Below are 12,672 nucleotides of genomic sequence, written 5' to 3'. Positions count from 1 at the left end.
AAGTCCTTTCTTTCGCCTCCGTGCACGCTCCTCCTGCGCTCCGGTTTCCAGCTGGCTCCCCGGTTCGGTACCGGTGGGCCACTGCCCAGCCCCGGCTACCTATGGTTCCACCAACTGTCTTCCCGGCTCCCTGCAGACGGCCACTACCGTCTGCCTCACTCTCTACCCGAGGGTCCTAGGTTCCAACCTAGGCCCCTGTCTGCTTCTGTCTCCCTGCAGACCTCCACTCTCTTCCTCTCCTAGACTTGTCTGGACCTGCTTCCTGCCTCAGGCCAGCTAGACTCTTCGGTGGGCGTGCCTATCTGCTTGACTCCGCCCACCTAGTGTGTCTGTCTGAACCCGAGGGAAGGAATCAGGTTTCACTGGGAATGTTTGCCGTGAACTGCTGGGGGTGGGGGGGTGTGTGTGTTGTTACCTGTGGCCCCTGGCTTGTCCAGGGCGACACAGAAGTAGCAATCCTAAAAGTCAAAAGTGACCCTTTAACGAGCATAGCTGACACTAGAGTTCCAGTCGTGTTCCTCTCTGGAGTGGCAATTTGCATATTTAATTTTCAGGGGAGCGTTGCATGGCCTATAAGTCTCCTTGTTGGCTCGGTGCTTTTCACAAAAGGAAACATTACCAATTAGTCTCTCTTCTTAAAGAAACATTCCATCTTTCCAGCTGCACAGCTGCGTTATGCTGTGACATCCATCAAATTTACGATAGCATGTGTTCTGAAGAAAGGGATTTATGCCACGGCATAAATCCCTTTCTTCAGAACTCATGCTATCGGATATTTTGGGGAGTTGCAGCTAACCACTGCAATCCGGCTAATATAGTGGTTGTGACTGGCACAACCACTATAGGTGAGTACACTTCATTTATTCTTAAAGTGATTTATCGGTTAAAACCCTATTGCGCTTTTCTTGTCTACAGTCTATTACTACATCCATCAAATTTACAAATTCCACAGACGAGGTTACATAGGGAGATTACTTTCATTATGCAAAGACAGATTGATTACACATCACCAGTAAACCTAAAATCATTAGGTGATTGCCAGAGGCAAATGAGCCTCAGTAAGGAGGGAGATTTGCTCTAAGACAGTTTGAGGTTCAGATTAGCGGCCCATCAGATTGTCCGCGACTTTGTGCAAGACTACTTAGGATTGATTTAGCATTGTCTGCTTTAAAATCATGAGAAGTTTTACATCTAGATGCTTATCTAAATACATCAACTTCATCAGGTGGATGTCCATTCTACCCCTGTAGAACATTATCATGGATGGCCCATAAGAATTGCAGTAATGACTGTTAGGATGACTCCATTTAATTCCAATGGTAGATTCTACTGTATGTCAAATAATAGTAAGAAATATGAAGGATTATGGATGACCTCATTTGTTTGCTTGTTTCATGTTTCCCCAAGGTCCTGCAATCCTCCGAGATTACACAGCAACAGGGAAACAAGCAGCTAAAATAAAATGAGATCAGCTATTGAATGACAACTCAGCATTTCCAGCTCTGCTCTCACACACAGTAGAGTTTTTAATTTTCCATGGATTAGGAGTGTAATAGAAGCAGACTATGTGTGAGCCATGGGGCCCTATCAGAATGGGGGACCAGATCTCATTGGTCTCATCTTGTGTACAGAAATCCCCTCTCTACAGAAATTGAAGGTGGAAAATTAGCCCAAGAGTCACATAAGAATGTACAGAAGGAAGTAATTACCAGGTCCTGAACTGTGTAATGAACAGATAAACCTGGTATAATCGGAGCTTGTTTTGATCTGTTTTGAACACCAGTGGACCGGAGCAGGCGGATGAGAAATGCCCACCTAGGGGTCTAGAGATCCCGGGGCGGGAAGAGAGTGCAGTTGAGTTGAGTGGAGGGGAGTTAAGAGTTGAGAATGGAGAGTTGAAGTTCAAGGGGAGCAGTGTAGCTCCAGTGAAGTGCGAAGCCAGAGTGGAAAGTCGTCAGGGTTGGAGCCCCGGCGTGCTGGATAGGTGGCAGATGGTGGTCCATATCTAGCAGGAGATGGGAAAATGGCTGCCGGAGATCCGAGGTGGACCGGGACAGGGTTGGAGACCGCCGGTACCGACACTGAGAACCGACCTGGAAAACGTGCACAGACGGGGTACTTGGACCCTGAAGCCAGGACCGGAACCAACGGCCTAGCTAATTAACCAATTGAGGGCAGGATTATAGGTCCTGTCCCAACCAAAGTCCCACAACAGCAGCGGTGGTGCCACGCTTCACCACACACCGTGGGTGGCGTCACAAACAGTTTACGGCAAATCCCGTACAAATACGTCCCCTTTTATTTGAAGTGTCCATGCGACCCCCGGGTCCGATAGAATCCCTCGAGCCACACTGCGGATCCGGACCCGAGCATCCCGGCTGCTGGCACGGGGGCGGCACACAAGCGCTTGGAGAAATCAAGACAGCACACACACTTGTGGTGTACTGACAGTTTCTGTTTTATTACATCATGTGACCAGCTTATATAGTATCCCAAACAAAGAAATAATTATGCACCAATAGGAGCCGCAGGGGTGTGTGTACAAATGTGAAACGTCCCCGCCCATCAGTGTTAGCTGAGCCCTATGACATCATTCAGTTATAAGACAAGATGGATTCTAAACAATACAAAACAGCTTGTATTCTCTCACAATATTGTTACTAGCTGTAGTACCTGGCGTTGCCCGGGCTAGTAACTACTAACTAGGGATGGGCGATCCCGATCTGTAAAGATCGGGGATCATACCGATCATATAGTGATCATGTACATGATCCCAACCACGAGCTTTCCTGGGAAGCTTGTGTTACAGATCGGGTCCAGATCGGGTCCAGATCGGGTCATGGGCTGTAAAAAAAAAAAGCACATTATTAGAAAACATTGTCATTATACTTACAGGTCCTGCGACGCGTCCTGCAGACTCCCGCCCGCTCCTGCTTCTGAGTGCAATCATGACTGTGCCGCCGGTAACCAGCAGTGACTTTGCAGGACCTTCATGACGTCATAGTGTGGCAACCCTGAGACTCCAGCGTGCCACAGGGTAATGCATCTCTTGGAGGTTTGATACCCATCCTGGATTCTAAGGACTCCTGTGCCGATAAAAGCCACTAACAACACACCAGCACTATCAGGTACACACATACATCCCAAAACCAGGCTGGGAGGCTCCCTTAGCACCAGGTGACAGGGCTGGGCACTGAGATGACAGGCAGCAAACTGGGGAGGGAGAGACCCAGCAGGGGGGAGGGGACAGTGATGTTGTAGATGGGAGTTGGCAGGAAGTGAGTCAGCGTTAAGTCTGTGACAGAAAAGAGAAAGGAGAGTTCTGTGGGACCCGCGGTCTGGGTGATGTGAGGATTGGGGTCCAGCCTGGCCACCGCTGTCGGGTGGACAAGAGGAGCAGTCAGAAATAAGCAGAGGACAAGAGAGCAGTGAGGGGCTAGAGAGGCCAGTTGGAGCTGGCAGGGCCCGAAGCTGCTTGAGTACCTGTGTGAAGCCTGGGGCTGGTAACTGAGTTCAGCCCAGGCTAAGTCTGTTAACCGCTGGTGAAACTAAAGATGCAGGAAGGGTTCATCTCACACAGTACCGGCATGGGAGTCTAAGAAGAAGAGATTCCCTGGATTCCACCTTGGTAGAAGACAGTACCAGGCAGCTGCACCTTTTACCGTGAGTAAAGTGACATCAACTGCAGCACTTGAGTGGACTGAATCATTGCCGGCACACTGCATTGTAACGCCAGCTCCAAACAATACAATCCATGGACTGGTCTCCGTTATTATTCCCCCTGAGCTCGGGGCCTTCCCTACCTGTGGAGGGACTGACACCTTGCTGCTTCACACCATCTGCCCCGGTCCTCCTCACAGCAGCGGCGGTACTCCCATTACCGCAACCCGCAGGTGGCGTCACGAACATTACTTCCTTGTAAATACCTCCTTCATTAAGTGACTTCTAGCCCCCGGATCCGGGGACCCTTGAGCCACAGTAATCCCGGATCCAAGCAGTTCGCCTGCTCCAGGGGCGGCACACCTCGATCTTTGGCATCACGAACAGGATCGGGCTGGGCCCACTAACCTGGGTGACGTGCGCCTTGAAAAACCTGAACTGTGGTGCTAAAATTTTGTTTCTGCCATTTTCTGCCATTTTGGTGCCCAAAAAGGACAACTACGCCCCCTTCCCCACCAAAACAGCGCAAATCCAAAGCTCCGCCCCTCATCCTGAGAGCGCAGACGGAAGCTGGAAAGCTTGGTGACGAAAACCAAGGGGGCGTAATGGGATCTGAGAGTGGAAGTGGCGCAGGGATGCCAGGACTCTGCTCATAAAGTTCCTGGAACCTGCAGAAGGATGTCGGCAGCAAAGGACTGGTCACCGGAGTGTGCTGCTCCCGGAACCGCTACCTGGATTGAGGAGGAGACGGAGCAGCTCTGCAGGAGGATGCATATGCAGTTCCTTTTCATGCTGGACCACTGGAGAGTCGAGATGAGGAGCGTGGCTGCGGTGGTACGGGCCCGCGAGATGGAAGCCCTGCGCGTGGAGCGGGTAAGCAGCTACCCAGTTCCGGTTGAACCGGCCTACCCGGCCACGGAATCCGGTCTGCCCCCGGCCATAGCGACTGCCATGCCACCTCCTCTACCCTCGGCGGAAGCTGAGCCCCCAACACCGACAGCGGAATCTCCAGCCCCCGCAGAAGGCAAGCAGGCCGTAACGCCTCCGGTCCCACCATTGGCCAGACCAGACCCGGCCGCATCACCAGGCCTGTACCTCGGTATGGAGCACCCGGACTCTGCTATCCTGGCTGCGGAACAGACGGTTTCTTTACCTACAGCTGCAGAAGAGCGACCTGCAGGCTTGCCGGTCCCACTGTCGAGCGGTTTCCCGATTGCCGCCGGGGCCGCAGGAATTAGATTACAGCCAGTTCCCATGCAGGAGGCGGAACCTGAAGTCAGCGCCCCCTATTGCAAAAGACAGCAGCAACAGCTGCATACTGAAATATCTGTTCGAGAGCAGCACCAGAGGTAGCTTGCCGCACGCACCAACAGAGAGAAGGAGCATTTGAGGAAGACCACCTTCCGGGTCCGAGGACCACGGTACCATGGCCAAGTGGAGCGCTTTGGCCCCATTAAGGGGTGGGAGTTCAATAAAGAGTCGGGCCTTGCTGCTGGGGTGTTTGTCTCAAGGAGGGATGTGGCAGAGCACCTTCCAAAGGGGCACCCTGATCGAAATCTGGAACCGGGTGACCTGATTTCATATTGCCGGCATTGCGTGGAGCGGGGCTGGTACGTAATTGATAATTAAAGAAGCACTCCTCTTAATATATAACAGTCATCATATTATATAACACTGTGTACTTACAATTGCTCATTTTTACCTTTCTACCTAGATAATTCTTCTCTTTTCCATTAGGTCTATGACTATGACATTGTGACGCCCTGGAGCCCAGTCACCTTTGGCAAGGAGGCAGACGGTGGTGGCCGCCTGCAGATGCTGGGATTACAGCCAGTGGAACTGTAGGGACCGGGGTCGGGTGGTGGCCCGCCGGTACCGAACCGGGGAACTGATTGGAAACCGGAGCACCAGGAGGGGTACTCAGACCCAGTACAAAGCCCCGAACCGACAGGGCCGAGTCAAATCAACTGATTGAGGACTGGACTTAAGGACCTATCCTACACAAAACCCGTTAGAAGACAACAGCCCAACCATACAGGGTAAAACCACCGCCAAGGCATAGAAACCCAAAGGGCCAGCATCTGCGGGCAAACAGGGCTCTACCGGCAACCAGCAAGCTGGGGAGAAGACTACCGTTGCTTAGGCATAGGTGTCAAACATTCATATAAAGAGGTGCAGAAATAGGCGGAAACCACCAACCCGTTCAGGGAGAAGCTGCAGCCGGCTGTGGGCCCCGTTCATCATCCCGTTTGGTTTACCAAAGACTCCAGTGTATTGTGTCATAGTGAGTACACCAGTGCCTTTGGGCCGTCCACCGCGCCGCACCGCACCAGCATACGCCTGCACCCGCTCCCTCGCCTCAGCACCTCCCTCGGGTCCCCGGGACCATCACTCCCCTACCTACGGAGGGGTCAACACCAAATTGCGCAACACCGTCCCCGGGAAGCCTAGTTAACGGCAGCGGTGGTGTCCATGTATTCACCACAACCTGTGGGTGGTGTCACGAACTTTCATCCCTTATAAACCGCCGCGGCCCCGGCCGTGGAACTGCCCCCACTGAAGTCCCTGCGTGTAGCGCCAACCCCCCTTGCAGAGGGACGTGACCCCCGGGTCCGTGAGGAGCTCGAGCCACCACCCACCGTACGAGCACGGATCCAAGCGGCTCGGCGGTCGCAGCCAAGCCCGCAGGGCGGTACAACATCATGTGATTTAAAACAGACTACCTGAATCCTTCTAAGCGCTGTGTACAAACAGGAAGTCTCTTTTCTCATTAGTCCCTGCAAAAGTCCTAACAGGGGGTAGGAACAGAGCAGCTGGGTCAGGAGTTGAAGAGGGTGATGACTCATTCAGAGAAAAGTGACTTTCTTTTTCTACATAGAGCAGGAAAAGAGAAGTGTGACCCATTTGGCATTTTCCAGATTTGCTTGATGTTCAGCCTAGCCTTAAAAGAGACTATAGAATAATGATATATATCTAAGTACAGTGTATCAAACACAAAGCTAATAACTGCATAGAAGTAATCTCAAGTACATAATAGTCTAGATAGTATAGACTGTGAGCCCTCGTAGGCAGGGTCCTCTCTCCTCCTGTACCAGTTTGTGCCTTGTTTTGTTTATGATTATTGTTCTAGTCCCTATTATGTGTAGCCCTTTCACATGTAAAGCGCTATGGAATAAATGGCACTATAATAATAATAATAGTAATAAAAATAATAATAAAGAAATAATGATATATACAGTAAATTGTAATAAATTAAGAAATATCACAATAGGAAATACCAGAATATTTTTATCAACTCTATAAATAGGTATTGATATAAGAATATATATTAATTTACATTAATTAGTTGACAGACTTTATTTAAAACCCTATCGAGTACTAAGGTTGTTAAAGGGCTTGTCCACTACTGGGACATCTCTTTCTCATTCCGCAAGTTTCCGCAAGTTTCCCCCAATTAAAATAAAAATAAACTGTAACTAAAAAAAAAACATACTCACCTCCTGTGCTGGCACCATACCAGCTGTGCCGGCTCTCGTGTTACCACGGCTTACATGAGGTTGTGATGTAACGCAAGCCCCGCGATTCTCTCTCCCTTCCTTTGGACAAGACAAATGATTAATCAACAGGAAGTGGGAGCTTCGGTTGTCCACTCACTTTTTGATCATTAATCATGGTACCACTACAGATAGTGAGTATAGACTTTTTTATTTTATTTGGGGGAAGCATGTGGAATGAGTAGCAGTTGTCCTTGTAGTGGACAACCCCTTAAACATTGTTTTCATACAATACCCCACTTTTGCCATATCAATACACAGCGACTAGACAATAGAGACACAAGAGGATTTTGCCTCTGGAACCCAAGTACCAGATGTTTAAGTGATATGTTAAAAAATTCCTTAAATGTATACCTCCAGTTATGTGTACACAGAGTTCTTTGAGGTGTTCAAATATAATAAGTTTTTCAAGCAGACTCTTCATCAAGATACAGGAGCTTTTTTTTAGAAGTTTTCAGAGGAGTTTTGCAGACTTTCTTTTTCCAGAGATGTTCTTTGTCACCTTTTCATTGGGAAGTGCCTAGTTTGGAGCAGTTTCATCCAAAAAAGTAGATGATTTTATCTCTCACTTTTCATCCATATATAATCCATGTTGCATCCATTCTATTGCAGCAACTATTAATAATTTGCAAGACCATTTACAGCTTTCTGTGTTAAAAAATTGCAATATATTCATTAAAAATACAGTTGTTTTACGAATGTTCCGTATTGAATTTGTCTTTTTCTGCACACACATAAGCGGGCTTTACACGCAACGACATCGCTAACGACATGTCGTTGGGGTCACGGAATTCGTAACGCACATCCGGCCTCGTCAGCGACGTCGTTGCGTGTGAAACGCAGGAACGACCGTTAACGATCAAAATTACTTACCTAATCGTTGACCGTTGACACGTCGTTCCTATCCCGATTATCGCTGCTTTTGAAGGACGCAGGTTGTTCGTCGTTCCTGCGGCAGCACACATCGCTATGTGTGACACCGCAGGAACAAGCAACATCACCGTACCTGCGGCCGCCCACAATGAGGAAGGAAGGAGGTGGGCGGGATGTTCGGCCCGCTCATCTCCTTCCCTCTGCTTCTATTGGGCGGCCACTTAGTGACGTCGCTGTGACGCCGCACGAACCGCCCCCCTTAGAAAGGAGGCGGTTCGCCGGCCACAGCGACATCGCTAGGCAGGTAAGTATGTGTGACGGTGATTTGCCCGTGACGCACAAACGACGGGGGCAGGTACGCTCGCTAGCGATATCGCTGCATGTAAAGCCCGCTATAGAGTGGAATGGGCTAGTCTGACCTAACTCATGGAAAAAAATAGTGTATGCTGCATTTTTTTTTCTTATGCAGATTCGGTCAGTAAAAATAAATAATACCCCATTGAATAACATTGGTAATAGTTTTTTTATGGGCAGCTCTCAAGGTGAAAATAAACTCGTCTCAAGTCCCTTAGGCTTTATTGTAACCAAAGAACACATCAAACTCTACTGCAGCAAATTTCCAGTTTCATTGGATTGTCGGACTGTGAGAGCCTAGTTGAGATGGATCAATAAGTAGATTATGTCACCATCTAGTGGATATCCATGGGAACTTTATCAATAGCATTTGAAACATAATTTATCAGTCAGATATATGAAATGTTTCTTCTTACTTTACATTTATTACTTTAGTATTTATAAAATGCAGAATTACAATTGTTATTATCTATCATCAGCCACTTTCAGGAAAATGATTGTTATGGTTCGTATACAATGGACGTGTGCTATCAAATGTTTTATCGGATGGCACTCAAATCAAGGTTAAATTATGGGGCAGCGCTGATCAGTGCTTCTTTTCTCATGCCGATTTGGATGGCATCCAAATACAATCCGATTACCGCGGTTCTTAGAATGGAGAAGATGGAGAAATTTTGATTTCCATCTACTCCTCACTTGTGATACTATTCTTTCTTTCGAGAGAAATGGATCACACTAAACTGACACACAGATCAGAGTGTGATAGGAGTGTCATTTTAGATATTTTAAACGATTCTCTAGCAGAGATAATATATACTCGTATGACCACACCCTTAGCTTACATGTTTATTTATTTAAAGGGAATCTGTCAGCAGGTTTTTCTACCTAATCTGAAAGCAACATAATGTAGGAAAGGAGATTCTTAATCCAACGATCTAACACATAGATTACTGGCTAAAGTCATTCTGAAACAATCACACAATTTAGATTCAGAAACACAGCAGAGCTGTTCTGCAGACACCAGGCTCTCAATAGAAATTGTGCATTGACTGGGAAGTGTGTCAATCACAGCAGGGGTGTGTTGGACTGCAGGAGTTTCTAGCACTGTAATGGTAATCAAAGGATAATAAAACCTTTAGTAAACAATTGCACACACACTGATAAGAGAAGCACAGTTGCTTTTTGTGTTTTAACTCTTACAGCATGCTGTCCTCAGCTTACAAGGCGAAAACCTGCGGAAAGATTTCCTTTAAAGTACCACTCCAGTGTTTTTTTTTTTTCAGTGCTGGGGTAGTACTTGCAACTTAAAGCCCTTGACCAAAGTATTATACTCACGCGCCAACATCTTCCCTTTTTTATCAGTGTCGCTCTGGTCCCAAAGCGCCATCATGTGACCACAACTTCTGACTGCCCGATGTCAGAGGTAAGAGTTACAAGCACTCAATATAAGTTTTTAAGAGAGAGAATGAGGCTCTCATGCACTTGCATTGAAAAGTAAGCTCCGGCTGGCTCCAGCAAACACTGGAGAGATCCGGCAGATCACAACCTGCTGAAGACCAATGGGAGCAGTGGTGATTAAAGGTGAAGATGGCAGCAATTAGATATAAGACTAGGGTCAGGGAACTTAGATTAGAATCACTATTCTAATGGTAAAATAGAAAGGTGCTGTTCTACTTTAAATAGGTCCAAGAGTTGTGAGGGGCATGTTTGTAGGTCCATTATACTATATGGATGACTGTGTTGGGGTCACTATACTTTGCCGGGGATGTTGAGGGTAGGTACAGAGGGGTCCTCATACTGTATAGAGGGTCCTGTGAAAGAATCATACTTTATGAGTGCAATGAGAGGGGAATCTTTCTAAGAGCTCATGCGCACGTTGCGTCCTGACCAGTGCAGAAATAAATGCACCCTCTGGCAGACTTGACGCTGCGTTTTAACAAAAAGAATGCATGAAGCATGTATTTTGAATGCATTTTGCATGCATTTTACATGTGTTTTGGATGCATTTTTGTCAGTGCGGTCCCCTGGCAATTCAGCTCTGCTACATGCCAGCTGACAGCAGACACAGACAGAGTCACGCGATGAGAATGAACTCGAATGAACTTCACCCGACTTCATTGTCATCCCGCGGCTCTGTCTCTATGTGCTGTCATGAACTCAGATGAACCTCCAAGGTCAGTTCAAGGACACAGGAGTCCGCAGCAGTGACGTCAGAGCTTCACCCGAGTTCACTGACATCGCGCGTCTCTCTCTCTCTCTGTGTCACAGCCTGATTTGCAGTCACACATGAAGAACTCACCGGTGACCGCAAATCCCCTGAGTGACTTAAGTGAGCAGCGTGATCAGCGGTGCCGTCACTCAGGTGACCCGCGGCCACAGCTGGAGTCCTCGACCTGATGCTATAACACACTGTCTCTTCTGCACAAGAAACTCTCCCTACACTATTTTCAGGTACAATGCGCTGAGCATGGTGTACCGCCCAGCGCTCGGCCGCAGCCGAGCCGCTCGGATCTGGGCTCGTTGGTGGGTGGCTTGAGCGCCTCCGGACCCGGGGTCACTTCGCTCTGAAAGGGGATGCTGGCACTTTTGGTGGGGGTTATGTAGGTGCACGGCCGGAGCCGCGCTTGAGTTCGTGACGCCACTCACGGGATGTGGTGAAGGTAGACACCACTGCTGCAGTTACGGGGCATCCGGGGGAGATGTTATGCAGCAAGTTGTTAACCCCTCCGTGGGCAGGGATGGTGGCCCGGGGCCTGTTGGGGATAGCTGGGTGGTGCAGGGTGATGTGCGCAGCCGGAGGGCACTGTTGTACTCATGATTAGTAACACACGCAAGTCTCTTGTAAACCAAGATGATGGTGGTCGGTGCCCGCAGCCGGCTGCGGTCGGGTCCCCAACCCGGATGGTGGTCTCTGCCTTTCTCCTGCACCGTGTTGTGTAGCTGTAGACTGCCTGCGCTTCAGCGACGGGAGTCCGTTCCCCAGCTTTGTGTATGTCGGGAGAGCCCGTTTGCCCACAGACGCTGGCCCGTGGGATCTCTCTGCCTGTGCGGTGGCTTTCTATCCCCCTCGGTGGGCTGTTGTCTTCAGTCGGGACTTGGGTGGGAAAGGACCTATAGTCCAGACCGCAATCAGCTAATTAACTCAGTCCAGTGGATTCTGGACCTCGTTTCAGGGTCTGAGTACCCCCCTGTGTGCCCCGGTTTCCGAGTCGGTTCCCCGGATCGGTACCGGCAGGCCACTACCCTGTCCCGGTCCACCACAGTTCCACCGAGCCGTCTTCCTGGCTCCTGCAGGCTGAGGCCACCGCTTGCCTCCTAGCCAAGGTGTTCGGGCTACAACCCTCACACCTGTCCCTCCGTCTCCCCTCCACTAACAACTCCTCCTAACTACTACTCAACTCAACTGACTTATTTCCCGCCTCAGGCTCTCTGCACTCCTCGGAGGGCGTGGCCAACCGCCTGGTTCCGCCCCCTGGTGTGTCCATCAAGTCCTGAGAGGGATGACTAGGGTTTTTGTGGTTGGCTTATGACTCCTTTTTAGGGGACCGGTGTTATGCGGGGCACTACCTGTGACTACCTGGCTAGTCCAGGGAGTCACACTCCCCTTTGGTTAACCACAGACCATCCACGGCCTGTCCGACCACCACCGTTTATTTTGTAACTGGAAAAGATAAAAGTTTTAGAACATTTATAAATATAATAACATATTTACATTATGAAGGTTTAGGATTCATGCCTTGACGGGAGGCATTTTGCTTAAACGTTACGGAACATTTTCATTAAACCGGGAACGGGACGGGTCCTTCCATTTGCCCACCCAAGCAAACCTGCACCTTTATGCTGCCTCTAAAACCAGGTCAGCACCCCTTTTCCCCAGTCCAGGAATCGGGTTCAGGTCCGGGTATTGCCCACACGGGCCGGGTAAAAAGTTCCTTACCCAGCAGTCTCTCAGAGGCCCCACGCCCTGTCCGGAGGGTTGTCACCGGTCTCACTGGTGACGGGACCCCGGCCTACTCCGCCGCAGGCCTTTCCTCCAACCAGCCTCTCCGGAGACCATAGGATGGGAAAGGTGGTCCGCGACTATTTACAAACCCAAAAGTTATTGGGTGACCTGCAAGTTCTCGGCCATGTTCATTTTAACGGGCAATAACAGGGGATCAACTGTAGCGGGAATCAAACAAGTCCCAACGGGCAGTCTGGTAGCCGGGATCCGCTACCTAGCTCAACATTC

The sequence above is a fragment of the Anomaloglossus baeobatrachus genome, chromosome 2 (genome assembly GCF_048569485.1).
Source record: "Anomaloglossus baeobatrachus isolate aAnoBae1 chromosome 2, aAnoBae1.hap1, whole genome shotgun sequence".
Taxonomy (NCBI): domain Eukaryota; kingdom Metazoa; phylum Chordata; class Amphibia; order Anura; family Aromobatidae; genus Anomaloglossus; species Anomaloglossus baeobatrachus.
Note: the sequence above shows the minus strand (reverse complement) of the source record.